Below are 22083 nucleotides of genomic sequence, written 5' to 3'. Positions count from 1 at the left end.
GTTGATCGATCTACTGTTGAACATTTAATTTCCCTCCCTCTCCCCACCCCTCAAGTTTTGGTTATTGCATTATTACCACTCTTTTTTTTTCACTCTTTTTTTTTCTTAAGATTTTATTTTTAAGTAATCTCTCTACCCAACATGGGGATTGAATTCACAACCCCAAGATCAAGAGTCACATGCTCCACCAACTGAGTCAGCCAGGGGCTCTTATTTTAACTTCTAGACAGACACTTGCCTCGTTGAGAGACACCACTGGTCTCTTTCCTTATATTATCTTATTTCCTCATCTTGATCCTCCAGAGTAGGCAGGGTTTTAGAAATAAAGGAATTGGGATTCGAAGAAGGTAAGGAAATGTCTCCAGGTCGGAGTCAGGTTTTAAGCCAACTCCTGAGCCAGCTCTGCCCACTATCAAACCCTGGTTGTGCTTGGCTCTCTCTACACTACCAAGAGCTTGCTATCTTCCCAGAGCATCACTGCCTATGATGGAGGAATGTTCTTGTACTTCCTTTTGTTCAAAATCTGAATCCTCGTCTCACTCCTTTCACGTCCCCATGGACACCCTGGTCCCTTAATAAGATTCGAGACTTTACAATTCAACTCTCTCCATTTGGAAGTCCCCAGGCAGCTGGGCTCATGCAACTGATGCTTCCCAACTGCTGCGCCATGTGTTCTCGGCCTCCTTCGTTCTCAGCTGTTCTCAGATAGGCCGGCTGTGAGGCTAATCACGTCTCCACGTTGTCACACTGAATCCTGATATACTCACTAAAGCCTGCATGGTTCCTCAGGCTCCATTTAGATTCCCATTTATATTCTCAACCATTTCCAAGATCAGAGGTGGCCTCAGCAACTGAGCACATTTAAAACAGGATGCTAAGCTTGAAAAAAAATGTATTGAGTTCGAACCTCTCCTTTGAATTCCAACTTCTACAGCCAGTAAGTCTAACGGACATACTTTCTCAGATATTTTGAAACTTGCTCCTTTTGTATCAAAATTCTTGGTGTTGGCTGTCTAGACAGTAGTCATCCTCTGCCTCCACAGAACCCTGATTTTGTTCAGGGACAATGTGCCCCGAGCAGGGCTTGAGCCAAGATTGGTCTAAGTCCATTATGGCGATCTGAGCCCCATTGTAGGGTGCTCCCGTTCCTGGCCTCTAGCAAGGGGAAGTCAGTGGAATTTAAAGTAAGGTTGCTAGAGAGTTTCTAGATACAAACTGTCTTTAAAAGCAGAGGGAAGCTGTCTTAGACACTTCTTGTATGCAGCACTTGGGCCTTGCCTCTGACTCCAGCCATCTCTGTGACTGCTTCGGTCGGTTGCAAGCTTCTACCAGCTTCCCACTGGTGCAACTTCAGCTTCAGCCTCAGCTGAGGGCCTCTTGATCCCTGACTCGAGCTCCCTATCTATCCAGCCACCACCCCGGTCCAAGGTGGCATCACCTCTCTCTTGAGCTATTACAACAGCATCCTTCCAACTCCTGCCCTGTCCCTGATACATTCTCAGCATCAAAGCAAGAGTGATTAAAAAAAAAAAAAAAGAACAAGGCAGCCTGGGTGGCTTGGCGGTTTTGCACCACCTTTGGCCCAGGGTTTGATCCTGGAGACCCGGGATCAAGTCCCACGTCGGGCTCCCTACATGGAGCCTGCTTCTCCCTCTGCCTGTGTCTCTGCCTCTCTCACTCTCTCTGTGTCTCTCATGAATAAATAAATAAAATCTTAAAAAATAAATGAAATAAATAAAAAATAAATAAAATAGAACCTGAATCATGCTAATTCCCTGCCTCAAACCTTTGGAGGACTTGGCATTATATTTTGAGCAAAATCCAAACTCCTATGACCTATAAAATCTTGCATGATATGACCACACCTGCCCCATCTCCAACCTTTGCTTATCTCAACTTTCCCTTGCCAAAGTGACCCCTGGGTCTTACGTGCTTGGAGCCTTCACAGTGCAGATCCTTCTGCCTGGTACACCCTCCCCAAAGTTCCCTGTGGCCAGACCCCTTTTGTCAGCCAGGTGCCAGTTTTAACATCTTTTCTTAGAGTAAGGCCTTCCTTATTCCTTCCACCCACGGTTAAGCAATCTCACATTATTCTTGTTTCTTTTCTTCATAGCACTTAGAGCAAGTTGCAATTACATAGTTATCTCTTTGTTCATCCATCAATCTGTCTGGTAAGGTTAGAATCTTTTACAGAAAAATCCAGATTTTTATTCTTCACCAAATACCCAGGTCCTTGTACAATGCCTGTCTTTGAATCTGTACTCAATAAATATTTGTTGAGTGAATGAATGAATTGTGGTAATGACAGTATCAGTTTCCACTTAATGAGCCCCTGCTCATGTGTTCAAATCCTGACTCTGCCACTTATTAGCTCTGTGAACTTGGGCAAATGGTTTCACCTGTCTGTCCCTCAGTTTTGTCATCTTCAGTGGAGATAGTAATACTACCTTGTTAAATTGTCAGAAGAATTAACTTATTTCTTTTACGTGAAGAATTTTGAACACTGTCTGGCAAAGAGTGAGCATCATATTAATGCTTAGCTGCTCAGCCTGCATTGTTATTAGCATTCCTGCCTGGAATTGAGACTCAGGAAGATCTAGTTAGTAATTGGCAGCTTTGGATTCCCAAAGACTGGAAGTATGAAAAGTGTAAAATCTTTTGAGGGAAGTTATTCATAGACACTATTAACAGTGCTTGCCATTATAATCTACTTGCCAATTATTTGCTTCTAAATGCTTTTGAAAGCAAAATGCTTTTGATGGCACTTTTTTTCAAGGATATTCATATAAATATGGGAGCAAAAAGTGGCTTAATGAAACTACACTTTTCAGAAATTATGTATGCATGATTTCATGAAATTTATGTGTGAGGAAAAGAACAGGGGAAGACAAGTGAGGTACATCTATAGATACAGAACAATCGGCACCTCCTCACGTTCCATTCACTTTTTAACTCTGTCTGATCTGGCTTCTCCAGCCTCCACTAAAACTGCTCCCACCAAGATCAGCATGACTTTCTGACTGCCAAATCAGAATGCGACTTCTTGGACTTCAGCATCTAAGGCACTTGATGTTATAAACCAACCACACTCCTTTTGTGACTCTGCTCTCAGCATGACCACTGCCATGTTCCTGATTCGCTCTTTGGCTCTTCTTAGCCACCCTGCTGCCCTATCACCATTGGTGTCCACTCCTGGTCCACGTCCCTTTTTATGCTTCCTACTCTCTCCTGGGAAAACACCACTCAAGGTCATCACATCAACTCTCACCACAGCCCATATCTCTAATCAGTTACTACTTCACATTTTTGTCCAGACTCAATTGCTAGCCATTTTCCTGAAGAAATCTGGAACTCTCACACAGGAGCTTTTCTTTTCATCTATCTGCTGTTGCTGTGCACCCTCATCACCTGTTCCTGGGCATTCTACTTGAGCATCTTGACCGGTCTTGCTATGCTTAGTCACCTCTAGCCCTGTAGAGTACTCCATACTCTTGTAGAGTTCTTTCTAGAACATGGAAATCTGAGCTTCTACATCCCATAAGACAACCTTCTGCAAACAACAACTAGGAATTATAGAAAAATAAAAACTAAAACCAATGATTTGAAGGTACTAGAGAGGAATCAAAAGTAGATCAATAGTAGACAGGAGTCAGCACTCAGAAGATGAAATCTCATGTGTGAGTTTTGCATTTTTTTAATGGATTTTTTTTCCGGAGAGCAAATCCCAGTCAGTGCTATGCAGGGCAGCTAAAAACTCAGCAGCATGCTGTCTCATTAAATAGAAGAATCAGACAAAAGCATTCAGGGTAATAACCATAGCAGTTGAAAATTGGGGAGGGGGATATTCCAAGACAGGAGGAAGCAACTTCAGAACTCATCCTATGCGATCCAGACTGGTCACTTTTGGATTCCATTACTTCTGGCATAATTCACTATTTTGATTTCTTATTACAAAAGTGATGTCCAGGACATTTAGAAGATACAGGAGAACAAAGGAAAGATGATTTGTTATTCAATAATTATTCACTGATCACGAATTATGTGTCAGGGATTATTCTTGGAACTGGGAGCACAGGGATCCCTGGGTGGCGCAGCGGTTTGGCGCCTGCCTTTGGCCCAGGGCACGATCTGGGAGACCTGGGATCGAATCCCACGTCGGGCTCCCGGTGCATGGAGCCTGCTTCTCTCTCTGCCTCTCTCTCTCTCTCTCTCTCTCTCTCTCTCTGTGACTATCATAAATAAATAAAAATTTTAAAAAAAGTTATTAAAAAAAAAAAGGAACTGGGAGCACAGCCTTAAAAAAAAGTCCTTGTTCTCACTCTAGTATGTGAGTCACAGGAGAAATAAAGAAACAAAGAGATGTGTAATATAATACTCAAGGTGGGAATTTCAAGAAAATAAAAGTAAGTGTTGCTGGACAACATTGAACAAGAGAGAGAATATTTTAGAATGCTCTAAGTTGCCAATTATAGGAAGTCTTTCTTACTGAAAATAATTCAGCTCATTCTGATACTTTAGAAATTACCTTCAAGTAGCCAGTGGTAAAGATGTATATTCTTTGCATTTAGACACCTTATTTACAGTTAAGGGTATTCATTCTTTACCCACAAAATGCTAAAATATATCCTGCATAGGTACAATCTAGGTTTTGCGACTGGGTCTATAAAGCCAAATTATTTTTGACCAGTTTTTTTTAAAACCCTGAACTGACTCAGTGTTTTAGTGTTATTTCAATAGAGTATGAATTTACTTGTCTGTTATTTGGAGAAGGCACGAGGTATTACTAAAGTCAGAGAAAGGCTGTAATGAAAAGTGATCTCCCATCATCTATCATCTCTTTGTCTAATGAGATACTGCTGCGAGCTCCTGATGAAATATTGTGCCACAGAACCTTGCCCTATGGTGCAATTCCTGCAGATTTTACAGGAGCCATCTGAGCTCCGGCAACATTAATTACTGTTCCATCTGTCCATTATCTCTAAATAATCGTGTATTTTGTTTTACTTTTTTCTATTTTTTTGAATTTTTAAAAAAGATTTTACTTATTTATTCATGAGAGACACAGTGAGAGGCAGAGACATAGGCAGAAGGATCCTGCAGGGAGCCTGATGCAGGACTCTTGATCCCAGGACCCTGAGCTAAAGTCACACTCAGATCACACCCTGAGCTAAAGTCAGACGCTCAACCACTGAGCCACCCAGGCATCCCAATAATCGTGTATTTTAACGATCTTCTATTTCCTGTGTGTTGTGCAGGAGTTCTTTTGGAGTCTTATTCAAAACAGTCGAATTTTTTTTTGAAATTTTTTCTTGGACGTGCATTTCTCTTCTGAAACAGCTCTGTCTTCAAATTCTATTTTGAAAAGTGCATGTATGAGTAGCATGGCACATGGTACATGTGGATAGCCAGTGAACCTGTGCCTTTTAGCAGCCCTTACCTCAAATGCTCATTAGATTTCTTTAAGCTTACCCTTTAAATGACTATGATTTGGTTTTGTCAGTGGTTAAAAGGGGGTGAAGCTCTTGAGATGCACAACCCCTGGAGGAAGGCATGGACATTGCTCAGTATGGAGTGGCAGGAGGAACTTCTGATCAGAGCAGGTGCATGGGGAGCCTGCTGCAGACCTGTTCTCCATGGAGTGCTCTGGACACCCCTGTTCCTCTCCTGCCGGCCAAGAGGAAGACTGTTCCTGCCCCTTTAGTGCCTTTGAGGATGCGCCCATCTACACACCCCTGAGTTCCAGTTTCTGGGAAGCCTCTTCTCCTCACTCTGATTCTAACTAGCTCTGTTGCTTGGGTCAAGTCACTTTCCCTCTCTGGGCCTGTTTCTCCCTCCGAAGTTGGATGGGTTTGGACTCTATGAGAGCCAGGGTGGCTTCAAACTAATGACATATGGTGGCCCTCTCCCCTGCTCACATCTGTCCACACAATCCCATGGTAGTTCACAAATACCAAGCCTTATCCTCGCTGGTTGGAGGGTCAGCATATTGTCATCAGGGTCTTATGGGAGAGAGAGAAATGTTCTCAGGAAACTCAGCCTGTCTTCTTTTTCTTTTTCTTTCTGGAGTAGGGGCCCCTGTGGTCTCCTGGCTGTGCTGTTCAGCTGAAGGCAGGTGACGGTGGATGGTCCATTTCAGACTATAGGTAGGAAGGTCTGGCACATAAACACAGGGGCAGACAGGCTGTGGCTGGCATGGATTCAGCTCCAGAATCAGGAGACAGGCTTGAGAGCTGATCTAGACAATAAATGGTACGTGACCCTGGGTAGTCCCTTAACTCTAGTCTTGCCTCTTCATCTGTAGAATGGGGATAACCAACTCCTGTGCTACCAACTCAGGATTGTTTGGAGACCAAAGTGAGGAAACTCACTCAACAGTATCTTTTTTTTTTTTCTTAAAAAGATAATATAAACCGTAATGTGCATATAAATCACTTGGGGGATCTTGTTAAAATGCAAACGCCTGGGTGGCTCTGTTGCTTGAGCTCCTGGCTCTTGGTTTTGACTCCAGGCCTGATCTCAGGGTTGTGGAATCAAGCTTTGAGCTGGGCTCTATGCTCAGCATGGCTTCTCCTTGAGATTCTCCCTCTCCTCCTTCTGCCCCTCCCCTAGTTCTCTCTCTCTCTAAAATAAATAAATAAATCTTTAAAAAATGTAAACTCTGCCTCAGTAGATCTGGGGTATGGTCCCCCACCCCCTCCAAATTTTGCTTTTCTTACAAGCACCAGGGTGAGACTGGCTGATACTGCTCATGCTCAGGTGGGCTACCATCTGGTGAGCAAGGACCCAAACAATTAACATTTTTAAAAATAAAAACCACAAGTAATTATCTAAGACCCACCACCCTAAGACTTTCACTTCTGATATTTTTGTACTTAACATTACATCTTGAATAGTTTCTATGTTTCTACATATTATATGGACTGTGAAGTTTCTGTAATTACTTATACTTAAATAGCTGTACAGCATTCCACAGGGCTGAAATAGTATCCTCTGGCCAGCCTAATGCCAGGCTTGAAGCTATACCCACTGTTGGCATTTGCATATAGTCGGACCAGAGAGTCCCTTGGGAATGGCTGCAGGGGATGCAGTGTGCTCCTGGGACAGCTGGAGAACACGTCTTATTTTCCTCCTGTTCCTTCCTAGAATCAATCTGTAGGAGGAAACTAGCTTGAGATTATGGACATCTTCATTAATTCTTATTACTTTTGACATGCTATTCTCCTAAAGGTCAACAAGATAACAGATAGGCATTTTTTTTTTTAGATTTTATTTATTTGTTCATGAGAGACACACAGAGAGAGTCAGAGACAAAGGCAGAGGGAGAAGCAGGCTCCATGCAGGGAGCCTGATGTGGGACTTGATCCCAGACCCCCGGGGATCACACCCTGAGCCAAAGGCAGACGTTCAACCACTGAGCCACCCAGGCATCCCCATATTTTGATTATTAAAACTACAGGTTCCCCTTGCACACTGTTGGCAAAATAAGAAAGGTGCACCACTATGGAAGACAGTATGGGGGCTCCTTAAAAAAATTAAAATGAGAACTGCCATAGGATCCAGCAATTCCACTTCCAGGTATTTATCCAAAAGGATTGAAATCAGGATCTCAAAAATATAATCTGCATTTCCATGTTCATTGCAGCACTATTCACAATAGCCTAGGTGTAGAAACAACTTAAGTGTCCTTTGACAGATGAATGGATCAAGTAAATGCGGTCTAGACATACAGCATTAAAATAAAAGGACATCGGGTATCCCTGGGTGGCTCACCGATTTGGCGCCACCTTCAGCCCAGGGCATGATCCTGGAGACCCCAGATGGAGTCCCGCGTAGGGCTCTCTCTGTGGAGCCTGCTTCTCCCTCTGCCTCTCTCTGTGTGTGTCTCTCATGAATAAATAGATAAAATCTTAAATAAAATAAAATAAAATAAAATAAAATAAAATAAAATAAAATAAAATAAAATAAAATAAAATAAAACAAAATAAAATAAAAAGACATCTTGTCATATATGACAACATGGATGAACCTTGAGGACATTACACTAAGTGAAATAAGCCAGTTACAGAAGCACACATACTTTATATGAGGTATCTAAAATAGTCAAACTCTTAGAAGCAGAGAGTAGAATTGTGGTTGCCAGGGGCTGAGGTTCAGGGGAAATGGGGAATTGGCTGCCGCATGGGTATAATACGTCAAAAATGCAAGATGAAAAAGTTTCAGAGATCTGCTGTACAGCACTGTGCCTATAGTTAACAACACCATATTGTGCACTTCAAAATTTGTTAAGAGGGTAAATCTCATGGTAAGTGTTCTTACTGCCACAACAACAAAAATATATGTTCTTTATAGAAAAAAATCTAAAAATGACAATTGACCTAATACCACTGCTACATTTTGATTCTTTCAGTTTTCTCAATCATTAATTTATTCAATAAACACTTAGTGTACACTTAGAATGTGCCAATCATTATGCCATACATTGAGGTTCATGTAGGGAACAGTCTTTCTGTCTAGATATGTGTACAAAATTATCTATCAATCTATCACAAAACTATATATAATGGTGTGTCTATTATGTTATATATATTATAAGATACTTTCATTCACAAAGTTTTATCTGGATAACAAAACAACCTTAACTGAGCCATATAAAACAGGCCAATATGTGGTGAGAGCTATGGGTATTTTATGATTCCTAGGATACAAAGTGCAAGATGGGACTGTAGAAGATGAGGAAACGAGTCTAGAGTTGGGTGATTTACTGTGTCTAGGTGGAGTTGGACTAGAATCCAGTCTGACTTTCAGTCATATATGTGTGTGTTTTTAAGATTTTATTTATTTATTTGAGAGAGAGAGCACACATGCCCAAGCAAGGGGTGGGGGCAGAGGGTAGGGCAGAAGGAGGGGCAGGGGGGGAGAGAGAGAGAGAATAGGAGGAGATGGAGAAGTAGACCCACCCCCCCGCCCCTGAGCAGGGAGCCCAATATGGGGCTTGATCTCAGGACCCTGGGATCATAACTTGAGCCAAAGGCAGACACTTCACTGACTGAGCCACCCAGGTGCCCCTTACTTAAACTAGATTTGCTTTTCTCTGATGCTACTAGGAAAGGACTTCAGCAGTAAAAGCTACAAACTCAAGCAGTCCCACTTCAGCACATTCTCAATCACTGTTTACCCCACCTGTACCAGGTCACAGCTAGTCGTTTACACAGTTTGTGTCTTAATCCGCACTTCAAGGGCATGAGGGGGGTAGAATTAATAGATCATTTACCCAGGGGTCTGAAGGTAAGAATTTTAATTGTTCTAAAAGTGTCCTACAAACAGTGTATGTTCTCACTCATTTGGGGAATATGAATAATAGTGAAGGGGAATATAAGGGAAGGGAGAAGAAATGTGTGGGAGATATCAGAAAGGGACACAGAACATAAAGACTTCTAACTCTGGGAAATGAACTAGGGGTGGTGGAGGGGGAGGAGGGCGGGGGGTGGGGGTGAATGGGTGACGGGCACGGAGGGGGACACTTGACGGGATGAGCACTGGGTGTTATTCTGTATGTTGGTAAATTGAACACCAATAAAAATTAATTTATAAAAAAAATAAATAAAAGTGTCCTAAAAGATTATCCATTAAATACTGCAATAATACAGCTTGGCATGGTGGTAGTACATCTACCTGGGTTGTGAACGACTGGCAGGTGTGTTTGAAAGGCTCCAACCGGGCGGAATAGACTGCGTGGTGTGATCATTACGGCCGATTGCAGTTAAAATCTTGAGGCAGATAGCTTATAAAACAGAATGTGTGGTGAATCTTGTTTGACTTATATTTTGGTGGATAATACATCTTTTATACTTTTTAACTGCTGTTTTGCAAATTAACGTTTGACATCTCATCTCCTGATCCATCAGGGGGCAGAGATCGTGAGAAGAAGAAGGAGGAAGGAAGAAGAAATACTTCTAGAAAGTCCTGGAGCTGGATCACATGGCAGTAGGAAAATCTGTTTTGAAGACAAGATATCTGACCTTTGGAGATATCATTCATTTGGGGCAGGTGAGGTCTCCACCATCCCAGTGGGCAAGCTTGCTCTGCACTCTCATCTTCTGTATCTTGGCCAAAGGGAAACTGAGGCTTGCAGGGGTAACATAGCTTTCCCCCATTACTCAGAGGGGGACTCAGGATTTCCAAACTGGTCTCCCAGAGTCCAAAGTCTAAGCTCTTAACAATTATTACATGTCTTTATCCTTAGGAAGAAGGGAAGAGATTTCTAACTCAGACCTAAAAGCATAAAGTGGTCAAGAGAAGCAGTTTGGAATTCATTCAGATTAGAAAAAGTAAGCACCAATCTGTGCCTTGATGCTATTGTACTTGGGGGTTTTATTTTTACTGTCTTTCCAGAAGAAGCATAGGTAGTGGCATTGTGTACACTAATCTTTTCTCCTCTGTCATTCATATCTGGAGGGAGTTTAATAGCTGGACCTAGGACACCCTGCCTGTTAGCCTGTCAGCTGGTGGCAGCTAACCAACTTCTCTTATTTCTCTGGGATTTACTCTTTCAAATTTTATAAAGGAGCTCAGGCTGAGGGGAAGCAGGTGGACCCGAAATGACCAAGGCTTGAATGAAGACTCTTACACAAGTCAGTCAAAGATGGGAATGAGACGGTCTGAATTACAGTTCTTAGGAAGTAGAACACTGAGTACAAATGCCTTGTCTGAAAGGAGGGAAGACTTCTGCTGGGAGATACTGTGGTAGGTCAGAGGACAGGGTAAGTCTAAATAGAGCAGAAGATGGGAGGACAGTGAGCGGAGTGCTGGAGGTTGTAAAGAATGCCCCCCACAGGGTCTGAGCACCGGCAGACCTGAGCTACCTGATCTACTCTGTGCCCAGCACTGTTCTGGACTCCAGGTACACAAAGAGGGCAACTTCCAGTTCCTGGCCATGAACCCAGTCCTGGTTCAGTAGAGGGAGACAGACATGAGTCATGAGTTTCTCTCTTTATCTACTTTTCCCTGGCAGTCTCCTGGTATTCATAAATGACCATGACTTGACATGCTATGCCTTTATAATAATATTTTATAATCAGTGGAAAACCAAAGGAATGACTGGAAGTTGCCTTTAGTTATGGGAACAGCTGGGCCTCTCAGGATAACACTGGAAACCACTACTCCATGCAAGCAAGGGGCTGTTGGTTGCTCTGGAGTCGCAGCTGCTTCTCTTTCAAATAACAACTTTAAATTCTGACATTTTAGCATTTACATGAATGACTGTATGACTAGACACCTGAGTGATCAGCTCTCCCAGAAAACTTCTGATTAATGGCTTTCTAGTTTTGAAAAATGGGCCTTGTTTTTCTTAAAGTTCTTTATAACTTTGCAGCCCAGTGATTCCCTCCTCCCTTTTTTTAGATTGATTTATTTATTTGAGAGACAGAGAGAGAGAGAGTGAGCATGAGCTGGGCGGGGGGGGGGGGGGAGGGGGGGCAGGCAGAGAGAAAGGGAGAGGGAATTTTAAGAGACTCCAGAGCTGAGCACAGAGTCCAAGCCAGGCTGGATCTCACCACCCTGAGATGAAGACCTGAGCCAAAACCAAGTCAGACCCTTAATCAACTGCGCCCCCCAGTGACCTTCCTTTATCATAGTTCTTTGACTAGAAGAAGACCAGAAGGTCGTCAGCCAAACCACCATTTTGCCTAATTCAATTCAGTTACAGGCACTGTTATTAATTTGATATTCTGTCCTGAGCTGATTTTGGCCAGAAGCCATCAGCTGTAGGAGGGGACCAGCTGGAAGTTCTCTTCCAACCAGTCATTCATTCACTTTCTGAACATTTGTCACACCCTGCACTGAGCCAGGAGCTTTGAGGTAGGTTCTCTGTATCCCATACCCACAAAATAGATGTGGTCAATGCCTCTATCACAGATGAGGCCACAGACATTCAACAAGTAAGTCCACGCATTTGAACAAGTGCCACGGAGGAGAAGCCTAGGTGATGTGAGCGCATCAGGGGGTCAGGCCCAATTGGGGTGGGGAGACAAGGAAGGCAGAGAGTGACAATAAGGCTGAGCTTTGAAGGAGTGGGCACCAGTGGGGCAGAGTAAGGCGAGGGTGGCAAGGCAGAGAGAAGAGCCTAGTGCAGACTGTGAGCGGGGACAGAGGAGGGAGTCACCTGCAAACTGTCAGGGGCAAATGCAGTTGTGACGCAGTCGTGGTGCGGAAGAGTGATGCAAACTGAGCATGGCGTGGTGGGCCCAAGCCACCACACAGGGCCTTGAAGCCCCTAACACGTGTGGATTGCATTCGGGGTGGCATGGGATGTCCTGGGAGGGTCATGAGCAGGGATCTGCTCACATTAAAACAATCTGTGGGGGATCCCTGGGTGGCTCAGCGGTTTACCGCCTGCCTTTGACCCAGGGCGTGATCCTGGGGTCCCAGGATCGAGCCCCACATCGGGCTTCCTGCATGGAGCCTGCTTCTCCCTCAGCCTGTGTCTCTGCCTCTCTCTCTCAGTCTGTGTCTCTCATGAATAAATAAATAAAATCTTAAAAAAATAAAATAAAAAATAAAACAATCTGTGAATTCTGCATGTGGACGGATCAGATGGATCCCATTACAGAGCCTGCGTCATTGTACACCTGGCTTACCGGCATCGCGCCCTAGGCAGCTCATTCTCCAAGCTCTAGGGCAAGCCCCCACCCCCACCCCACCCCCGGCTGGGCAGGTGCATCCTGGGCGCATGCGCACACCCCCTACCCCGCGCCTGCCTGAAACCAAGTGTCTGTGACTGTGGCACAGGAAGGCTTTGAGGGGCAAACAATAAATCAGGTTTTAAAGATGTCACCGACTTCAAGAACAAGATTCCAGTCTCTGGTTGATTCTCAGGGAAGGGAGTACACTTGGTGGCGACCGTCTCATCCTCATGTCCTTAGGGCCGGTTGATTTAGGAACATCTCTATTACCAAACTGGTGTTTAGTCAGCCCCATCCTTTTCTAACTCAATTTCCTACTTCTCTCCCTCACAGGCCATGCATTCTTTGGTTATCTGATTTGTCTTTGTAATTTTTTAAGGACAAGTAAAAACATCTTGAAAAATCCGGTCTTTTTACTATCACTTGTCATTAGTTTTCCCTCCCAGCTGACTTCATGGCTGAGACCTCCCTTGGGGTAATATTTTTTTCCTGACCTGTTGAAGGTAGCTTGGTTCTCCTCTCAGCCCCCATAAGCAGGGGCATGGGGTTGGGTAGGGATCAGCACAGGAATGTGCTGACAGGGTCAGGGTTTGTTGAAGTAGGTGGGGGTTGAAGGGTGAGGGACAGATCCATCCCAGCTTCATGCTGTAAACGTGATGGCAGTTCATCTGGGACTTACCAGGTGTACTTTGTCTGCAGGGTGTGCATGGAAGTAGAACGATGCCTCAGAACACACGTGACCTCCTGGTCAGGATACCTGGGTTTCTTATCACTTCCTAGAGGATAACCCTGGACCACAAAGGAATTAACATGAATGAGTGCCTGTTAGCACTGTACTATATCCATAAAGACTCATGGGCACTTGGAGTTGTAGGGTGTTTTTTTTTTTTCCATTTAGAAGTGAGGACATAAAGGTTCAGAGAAGTTAAGTAAAATACCGAAAGACACAGCTGGTAAATTTCAATTTTTTAATCTGTTGAAGGCGGATAGAAATATGTCACCAGTTGACAAAGCCTGAGGGAGCAATATGTCCACTGGGAAACTTCCATGAAGATGTGGCATTATGTGGCCCATGTAGTAGGCCTCAGAGCACACATTTGAGGTGTTTCTAGAATGGACCTGGTATCTCACCTGTTCCTAGAAGTTCCTGACCTGTTCCATGTCACCTGCAATGCCATGCTCCCTTTGCAACATTTCTTTTTATGCAAAGAAGAAGTTGTCTTGGTGAACACAAAATGTGTGCTCTGCTTGGGGATCTGCTCCTGGCCCATTCTTCCCCAATCCCCACTCCTGTTCTGCATCTCCCCCTACAGACCAGCTATCAGGAGCCCACACCCCTCCTCTCCCAAGCAGTTCCCTCTGCCTAGAAAGCCTTTGCCTGCCCCATCCTGCTCTTCTGCGGAACTCAGATTCGGTCTGTTAGTCCCAACACATATATCATGTCTTCAGGGTGACACACTTATCTCCCACACAAAACTTAGGCCCCCAGGATAGGGACTCATGAAGGAGCACCAGCAGAAGGATACACATCTGGAAGGTGTTCAGCTCTATATGCCCTTTCTCCAGATAATGTGGAAAAGGCGCCCATAGCTATGGCCAGGATGGAATTCCCACAAGGACTCTTTTCTTGTGACTACAGTCAATGGAAAATGGAGTCCCAGGACTCTCTGATCTCTAATAAAGAAAAAGATAGATAGATAGATAGATAGATAGATAGATAGATAGATGATAGAGGTTAGTAGAGATTGGTATTAACATTTAGAAACCTTATAATATCAAATTGGCTTTAATGAGTCATCATTGCTCAAATTTTACAGGAAATAAAAAAGAATAATTCAGTTTCTCCATCTGGTTCAGTTTGGGGGCCTTTTTCATTATTATCTTTTTTTTTTTAACATGCATGGAAAAAGAGGTGAAACCCTTTTCCTCCGTCTCACTGCACTATTGACATTATAAACATTGACCTAAATTATAACCATTAGGTTCCCATTGAAATGAAAGGTCTGCCCTGGGGTTTAAATTTCTAACTTACTGTGTAAGATGAGCCCCAATTAAAGTCTTCTAATAAGAAAAACAGAGATTTGGTGTTAAAACATCTTCAAATAATCTGTGGGGAGTTTTACTTGTAACTATATAGCACTTACCACAGTCTGATTTGAAGTAGGGCATTGGTCTATCTCCTCTACTAAGGAGAGAGCTTCTTGAGGAGAAGGAATTTATCTCACTTATGTTGATATTTGGCATATGTTTGAGTCCATAGGAGGTATTCAATAAATGCTGGTTAAGCAGAAAGGAAAAGGACATGCTGAGAGTAAAAGAGCAAGGTAAAGCCAGTCTGGTCTTTTTCTACTTCTTTGATGATGATGTGATGATGATGATAATGGTGATGGTGACGGTGATGATGATGGTGATGGTGATGAGGATGGTGATGAGGATGGTGATGGATGATGATGGTGATGGTGATGGTGATGATGATGGTGATGAGGATGGTGACGGTGATGATGATGATGGTAAGGACGATGGTGAGGATGATGATGATAGCAAGAGTTAACAACTGACAGAGTTGCTTGCTATGTGCCAGGCACTATGTCAAGCACCTTCCATACAATATCTCTTTTAACTTATATAATCCTGAGGTACCCATTTTCCCCATTAAGTAGATGAGGGCCCAGGGTCATTAACTAAAATAACCAAAGCTAACTGACTTAGAGGTGTCATTTCCAAGATCTCAGTTCAGGTCTCAGCATACTTTTAACCACTCTGTTATCTTTCCAAATGAGGCAACATTTCTTTTTATGCAAGTAATTGGATCAAGTAGTAGAAAACATTTCATATGTTCTTATTTCAGTTAGTTTGCAAAGCAACCCCACTGGGGCTTGAATACGGTATATGATAGGCTCAATGGGCCAAAAGTTTGATACACAAATGTATAGGATATATAGGATAATGTTTGCTAACCCTGAAGAGTTATAAAGAGAATTAAAAGTTTCGGGGTAACTAACAATTTAACCAGGAAAGTGTTAGCATGTTATGAGGAATTTCTCTTCCTCTGAGCCACTGGGTTTTTGCCAAAGCTACAGGGTAGATGCTGCATTAGGAGAGGACGAATTTGATCCAATAAAACATCTTCTCAATCCCTGTGTAAGATTAGTCTGAGTAGGAATCACTTGGTAACAATTTGGAATAGAGTGTGTTAGAAAAACATAGCTTTGTCTGGGTTGAGCCTAGAAATGGGTGACAGATGTTAATGATGAACGACTGAACAGATGTTTGGGGGTGAATTACAAAAAGGTTTTCTATCGCACAGGATCTAAACCTTAACCTTCCTGGCCGATGCTGAAAGGAGAGCTTGTTTATGAAACATGTTCTCGCAAAACTGTTTGGCGGATTGTGACAAAGATGAATGACCGGATACTATAATTTAAATTTGAAAATAAGGTAAATGGGAGTCCTTGTTTGTGTGCATATGTATATATGTTCTCTTTGACAAGGGTCAATGCCTTATTGAAGAATAGGAAGGCCAAGTAAGTCATTCCTCTCTGCCTTCCCCATTTTTCTACCCCTAACTGGAAGGAACAGGCAGTATTTGATAACACACCTTTAAGGCTCAACAAAATTATTAAAATACCACCGCTTATAGACATTCTGAAATATCTGCCTTATGTGTGTGGAAAAAAGAAAGAATTTCTATACAACTTAATTGGTCATTTTAACTGGGGGCCCTGAGACTTAAAGTTTTAAGGAGTCTAAAAAATGCCCCACCTAAAGTAAAGAAGAAACAAAGGTAGAGTTTAAAAGCTGTACAGTTACTTCCATAAGCCAATCCCTACTTACCCACTCCACAAGAAGATGAACTGTTATGTTACATAAATCATTGTGATATTTCTGATAATTTGCCTGAAATGAGGGATGGGCTGAGGAGAGGCATTTGTTAATATAGCCCATAATGGACATAAACATGACATATCTTCTGCTAACTGCAGCTGTATCTCCATAGCAATACCGTGCATTTAGTTAAAAAGGATGAATGCAGCCCAAAAATCCAAATACTCTCAATTTGGCATTAAATTAATAACAAATGCCATTGAATTTATAACAGACATTATATATATGATAGCTTTATATGTCACAACAGCCCTGCAGGGTAGATTTATTATCCACATTCAATGGTTGAGAAAGGAGACATCCAGAGAAGTTAAGTGACTTGCCCAAGTCACATGTACCAGTAAGTGGCAGGATAAGGATTTATACCTTTGCTGTGTATTCAAAATTCTTCTTGATTTCTAATATGCCACACTGTCCTGGGTAGACTAGGCATTTCACTCTTTGATTAAGTCTTATGCGTTACTGTATATCAAAATGAAATCTAATTTAAAACCATGATTTTCAAACTTGGGATTTTCAAACTTCAAACTGAAGTTTCACTTTTTCCCCCCAAGTTATAACCAGTTTTACTGCAAAAGGACCCTGAACATATTTATTAATTCTTGTACCTTAATAGCTACACAACAAATCATGAACATACAGAAACATGCATCATGAGAAGCAAGAAGTAGCACCCATTCCTTTTTCATATTAGCAACACGTCACTCTTGGGCAACTCCTGCTTACATCACTGAGGTCTGTGAACAGTCATTTCTCACAGTCATCCTGAGTAAAAGATGGAAAGAGAACTATTCAAAGACCACTGTTAACTCTCTGTGCTGTTAAAAAGGAAGGGAAATACTAGACTTTTCTTTTGCTTCATACTGAAGAGGGATCAACAGGGAGGAAGGCGATAAATGAGAAAGATGTCAGCTGTGGGCAAAGTGGCATACTAGAAGTTGTGAAAGTTGAAGAGATAAATGAGGTACTTAGAGCCTACAGGAGATATAAGACACATACAGAAATAGTCAGCGATGAGGCAAATGGCATACATGAGGGATATGGGAGCTTAGGAGATAATGAGATTTTTAGCCCTGGGGATTAGGCAAGGTTACATAGAGGGGATGGCGTTTTGTACAGTGAGCTTTGGATTTCAAGACTGGGAAAAATCGGTCCGCTTTCCCTTCTGTCTGACTTTCCTATTCCTAGTCTGCTTCTCCTTTTTCTTGACAATTCTCAAAAGAGTAACCAAGATGCTCTGTTTTCATTTCTTCGTCATTATTCAGTAATCCTTAAATTCACGGTTCTGGTTTAGGTCCTTCCTTTCGTTAGGATTACTAACTGTCTTCTAATATCTGTTCTTCTCTTTGGGACGACAGCCCTCAAGTTTTAGGTACATGACCACATGGAATAAAGCCTACATTGGCCAGTCTCCCTTGCAGCAAGGCATGAACAGTTGACTAAGTTTTGGCTAACAGGATATGAGCAGAAGTGCTGTGTGCAACTTCTAGGTTATACCCTTAAAGGGAAGGGTATTACTTTCCCCTTTCCCTGCTTCTTGTTGAAAGGAATGTAGTTGTGCCATTGGTGCGCTATCTTGACCCATGCAGATGAAAGTGTCATTCTAGGGATGGAGGAGGAATAAATAAGAGTGCAACAGCTGGTCCCTCAGTACTGGGAGCTCCACAGCAGTTCCAGTATACTGACACTCATACTCTCATATAAGAGAGTGCCAGGAAAAACAGAAAGAATTTGAAGTGAGCATCAAAAAGATTCATGGGTGTCCTGAAGAGCTTATTTGGTCAGGTTACCTCTACCATTATCTTTGACCTATTTTACAACTCCTTAAACTACAGATAACTGATAGTGGTACAGATGATTATTTCTTTTCCACATGCAAACAAATCCTGTCCAGTGGAGGTATAGTTGATTGCCCTCGTCCTTGCTCCCTACTCCTGCACCACAGAAAAAGCCAATTTTACATGAATTTTTAAATTCATTTCAGCATTCTCAATTAACCTATGCGTGATACTGTGAACTTGGCATTGAACTGGTAGCAATATCTTAATGGATCCCTCATGAATTAATGACTTAAAATCTTTGACATGTATTCAGTTTACACTGGTGTGAGAGGTGAGATTTTAACCTTTATATAAAAACATTTTTCTTTAACAACAGGAGTCCATTGTTTAAGCCACTGCTACTTTGGGTCTTTGTTATAAAGATCAAACCTCTATTCTAACCAGCAGCTCCCACCAACCTACTTGAATTATTTCCTTGCTAGTCAGCATTGACTCTTCCCCACAAACCCCCACCAACATTTCAATTGTGTATATTTAATGAGGATCCAGCTCTGACTCTTAATCACCATATCTAAATATCCTTTCTCACTCAGCATTCATTCTCAATGAAAGAGAAGAACAGTTTTTTTTCCAACTGTGGATGACAACCCATCAGAGGATCACAACATTAATTTTAGTAAGTCACAATCAGCATTGATAGAAAATATCAAAGTACATTACACATAGTAAGGATATTTTGTGAAGTTTTGGATTCAGATACCTATAATCACATGCATGGGTTTCCTTGGGCTGCTATAAGAGTCCTGGAAGACTAGATGTCTGAAATCAAGATGCTCAGGGCCAGGCTTTCTCAGAAAGCCTAAAGGAAAGTCCTTCCTAGGTTCTCCCAGCTTCTGGAGGCTGCTGGTACTCCTTAGCTTAGAGTAGCACATCTTTCATCTCTGCTTCCATATTCACATCAACTTCTCTGTGTGTCCTTTTCTATCTTTTCTAAAGACACATTCATTGGGTTAAGGCCCACCATAACTCAGCAGGATCTCATCTTGATCCTTGCCTAAATTATGTCTGCAAAGACCCTCTCTCCAAATAAGCTATTTAGAATATTCCAAATATTCTAAAGTTCAGGGCAGATGAGAATTTTCAATGGATTCTTTGCTAATAATTTCCTTTTTTCCACTATATCTCTACCTTAAAAACCTTTCCTTTTCTGTAGCCCTTTGGAGCTCCCCTCTACTTGCTAGACCTTTAAAATTTACTAAGTTGAATTCGTATTTACCAATGTTTCCATGAATAAATATGTGTTCTTGAACACTAAGTAAAATACTTTTCTCATAATGGAGAGAAATTTCAAAAGCTTAAAAGGACAGGACTAGAAGACAGACCCCTACTACCTCTTCCACTCTGAATCCAGAGAAGCACTTAATATTGTTGGGCAGGCTTTCCTTTTTTTTGCCATAGTCATAGCAACAATCATGTAGTATAAAATTTCTTTAAGCAATTTTGTGTGCAGTAAATCATTTCAATCTCATAACACCTTAGGACATGAGTTTTAATAATATTACTATTTTAAAGATTATCATATAGCCAGAAAGGAGCCAGGATTCAGTTCCAAACCTATGTTTCCCCAGCACATCATGGTCTTTCTTGGTTCCCATACTGTTGTATTGAACTGAGCGTCTCTGACCTGCCTCCATTTTCTGGCTTCTGTATTTTTCTTCTCATTTCCTAATAGTGTCACTCCATCCACCACTGGCTCTGGCCTGGTCCTGCCCAATCTCATTTGTTACCTTGCTTCCTACTTGCCAGAGCTGGAGAAGACTTAGCCCTGTCTGCAGAAGAGAAGGAGTGAACAGAAAGCAAAACTTGAATAGAGATCAAAGATGGCTCCAGAGGGATGACCAAGTGCCCAGGAGGAAGAACTCTTCTTGGGAAATAGGACGGACACCTTTTCTGCTAAGACATTTGGTCATCTCTGTGAAGAAGACAGTGACAGCAGCAGAAGCAAAGGAGTTCCTGTCCCTTTAGCTGGAATAGCTTCTCCAGGCTCCGGCGCCAAGCCTTGAGGTGAAAAGCGAGGCCTTGCCAGGTGGGTAAGGCACTCCATGTTACAGATCCAGCCCAGGCCAGCCCAGGAAAATAGGAATTACTTCTGTGTATTTGGGTCTGTAGTTTAAGGAAGAAATGATGAGCAGAAATGAAAATCAATACCCAGAAGCCTTCCTCTTTGTCACCTCATTAGCTAAGGTGACGACTCCCAGAGACACAGAGAACACGCCAGGAATCCAGGACTGCTGCGTTCCTCAGCTGGGAGGAGCAATCCCCAGCCACAGGATCTCTGAACACTGAGGAGCTGCTATCTTCGCCAGATGATTAATGGGGCCTCCTGTGGCAAATAAGGAAGACGCAAGCTTTAACAGTTTAATTCTTTAAGTCAGGACCTTTTAAATAGGAACGTGTTGTTGAGAGGGCAGTAAAGCCATCAGAATGTGGCTCTGGCTTCTTTCCATCTTATTAGGCTTGAGGTCATTATCCAGGTAATTCAGGAAAAATAAACCGCATTGCCTGAATTACTCAGATAATTACCTCACTGTTCCAATTCACGCTGGTGGTAGAGGTCCAGCTGGAAATGTCCCACGGGCTTCAAATAGTCTGATAACTGAAAACAGGCTTGGTAATTTAGGAGTCGGAGGTAAAGCACTGAAAGGGGCTGAGCTCATATAATTAGAAAATCTGGGTGTTTCAGACCAAGCTCTGCTGCATATGACCTGCTTACTCTGGGTTGGCAACTTTTCCGCACTGAAGCCTAAGGCCACTTTCAGGATGATAAACTACTTTATTGCTAGCCAGTATCCTTGAAGCAATTACTATTAGTACCACTTAAAAAAAAAAAAAAGATTTATTTATTTATTTTTAGAAGAGGAGAGGGAAGAGTGAGCCGTGGGAGGGGCAGAGAGGGAATCTCAAGCAGACTCCCTGCTGAGCGCAGAGCATGACCTGGGGGGCTCGACCTCATGACCCTGAGATCATGACCTGAGCTGAAGCCAAGGGTCGGACATTTAACCGACTAAGCCACCCAGGCGCACCAGCCCTGCTTCTTTGTTGGTGGTGTCATATGCTGGCATAACAGAATAAAACATTGTCTTATGCAACGGTATAAGATTTCAGGGCAATGCTTCTTGCCTATTAGACTCATCTGCGGAGCTTTTAAAAAAAATAGAGGATTTCCCAGCCTTCACCTCACACCAGTTAATCTGGATCTCTGCATGGGGGCCTTGACATAGGTACTTTTAGAAAAGCTCTCCAGATGATTCTAATGGGCAGTACCACTGCAAGGCAGAAAGACTCGAAGATGGGAGGGGGATTTCCATCACCTAAGGGTCATACCCAGGGTTTAACATGTCTGACAATGAAGCCTTAGAGTGACAGGGGAAGCTGTCTGGCTGTTCAACCTGTCCCCCAGAGTTCCAGGCAGAAGGCACCCAAACTGCCCTGATCCCTGGGTCTCAGGGGGCCCAGGCCTGCGTGGCGCATGAGGGCCTGGTGGTGCCCCCTGTCTACCCCGAATTTGAGTGACCGAAGGACTTAACCAAAACCACTTAACCAGAGCTAATTACTGACAGAGATGGGCCGGAAGGATCATTTCACTTCCTTTTAATCCTTTAAAGCTTCCCCTCCCAGGGACCAGGGGCAGGCGCATCTCCCCCACCCCACGCGTGTGTCAGGTCTTCCTAAGGTGC

At 42.8% G+C, this 22083-nt stretch overlaps 1 long non-coding RNA gene across 2 annotated transcripts in view; it reads right to left on the bottom strand.

The window, feature by feature from the left end:
• Positions 1-20841, bottom strand: part of LOC129506814 (uncharacterized) — a 28403-nt gene extending 7562 nt beyond the window's left edge. Inside the window, exons 1-2 of one of the 2 annotated variants that reach the window (XR_008663863.1) lie at positions 20555-20841; positions 13360-13469 (exon numbers count right to left, since the gene is read on the bottom strand). This is a non-coding gene — a long non-coding RNA (uncharacterized LOC129506814). Of the gene's footprint in view, positions 1-13359; positions 13470-14824; positions 15207-20554 lie in introns of those variants that run through there. The other variant, XR_008663864.1, reaches the window with a different exon arrangement.
• Positions 20842-22083: the final 1242 nt, after the last annotated feature.

This window comes from Nyctereutes procyonoides, unplaced genomic scaffold (genome assembly GCF_905146905.1).
Source record: "Nyctereutes procyonoides isolate TBG_1078 unplaced genomic scaffold, NYPRO_anot_genome, whole genome shotgun sequence".
Lineage (NCBI taxonomy): Eukaryota > Metazoa > Chordata > Mammalia > Carnivora > Canidae > Nyctereutes > Nyctereutes procyonoides.
The sequence above is the reverse complement of the archived record's forward strand: the minus strand, read 5'-3'. Positions and strand labels throughout refer to the sequence as shown.